Source organism: Leptonychotes weddellii, chromosome 1 (assembly GCF_054177405.1).
Source record: "Leptonychotes weddellii isolate Sample4059 chromosome 1, ASM5417740v2, whole genome shotgun sequence".
NCBI classification, from domain to species: domain Eukaryota; kingdom Metazoa; phylum Chordata; class Mammalia; order Carnivora; family Phocidae; genus Leptonychotes; species Leptonychotes weddellii.
In genome coordinates, this window is record NC_138369.1 from 2,819,885 (window position 1) to 2,820,848 (window position 964).

A 964-nucleotide genomic window follows, 5' to 3' on the forward strand; every position below is an offset into this window, starting at 1 on the left:
GAGCGGCCCAGGCGGCGGCCTACGATTGGCCACCGCCCGGGCGGTACCAAGGGGCCCGCGGCGCTTGGGGGGAACGCCGCCGGTTCGGCTCTGGCAGCCAGAGGCTTGGAATTTCCCTGGGGCGGCATCTTCCGGTGCAGGGAAGAACGCGGGAGAGAGACACCCCCATACAATTTGGTATCACCCAGCCAGACCCACAATACTCCTACTAATACTGTCTAAAGAAAACCGGTTCCGCCGGAGCGTTGGTGGTATAGTGGTTAGCATAGCTGCCTTCCAAGCAGTTGACCCGGGTTCGATTCCCGGCCAACGCAACCAGAGCTGTTTCTTTTGTACTTTCTTACCATAGCCTATTTAAATTTTCCTGCTAAGATCCCCCAACTGGAATTTTTTATTACCTTGAAATAACTTTTAAAACGACAGGCGAAATCTAAAAGCCACGGCACACAAATCAGTGTCGCATTTACTCCGGAGTAAGCTTTACAATGCTGCAGTGAGGGAAAAACGCAAGTCTGTTTCCGCCCGGGATCGAACCGGGGACCTTTCGCGTGTGAGGCGAACGTGATAACCGCTACACTACGGAAACGGGTAGAGGGCGCCACTCCGCGGGCCGCTATAGAGCACGCGGTTTCGGGGATTCCCGCCCTTCCGGAGCCCGCGGACCTCCGCTGGGGGCGGTGCGTGCTGGGGATCTCCGAGAAGCGGGGCACACACACGTCCTTATTACCCCACCGTCAACGCGGAGCTAGCTTGTCAGCATTTTAGATCAACTTTTTTTTTTTTTTTTAAGAGCTAGGAGGACAGGAGGGTAGTGGCAAGAATTTAGGGTCACATTGCTGTAAAATCTGTCCCCTCCCCTCCACCCCAAAACCAGGATTAGAGTGAGGGGAGCGAGGTAGTGGCCTCAGCTTCAGACATTAAGGGGGTGGGCAAAAACCCGCAATAATCAAGGTAAATGATATTT

At 54.5% G+C, this 964-nt stretch overlaps 2 non-coding genes across 2 annotated transcripts; one reads left to right on the forward strand and one right to left on the reverse strand.

Annotated features, from left to right (window-relative positions):
• Positions 1–242: 242 nt before the first annotated feature.
• On the forward strand, positions 243–314 carry TRNAG-UCC (transfer RNA glycine (anticodon UCC)). Its single transcript has one exon. It is a non-coding gene; the product is annotated as a tRNA-Gly (tRNA).
• A 199-nt stretch (positions 315–513) lies between these two features.
• TRNAV-CAC (transfer RNA valine (anticodon CAC)) lies at positions 514–586 on the reverse strand. The gene has a single exon. It is a non-coding gene; the product is annotated as a tRNA-Val (tRNA).
• Positions 587–964: the final 378 nt, after the last annotated feature.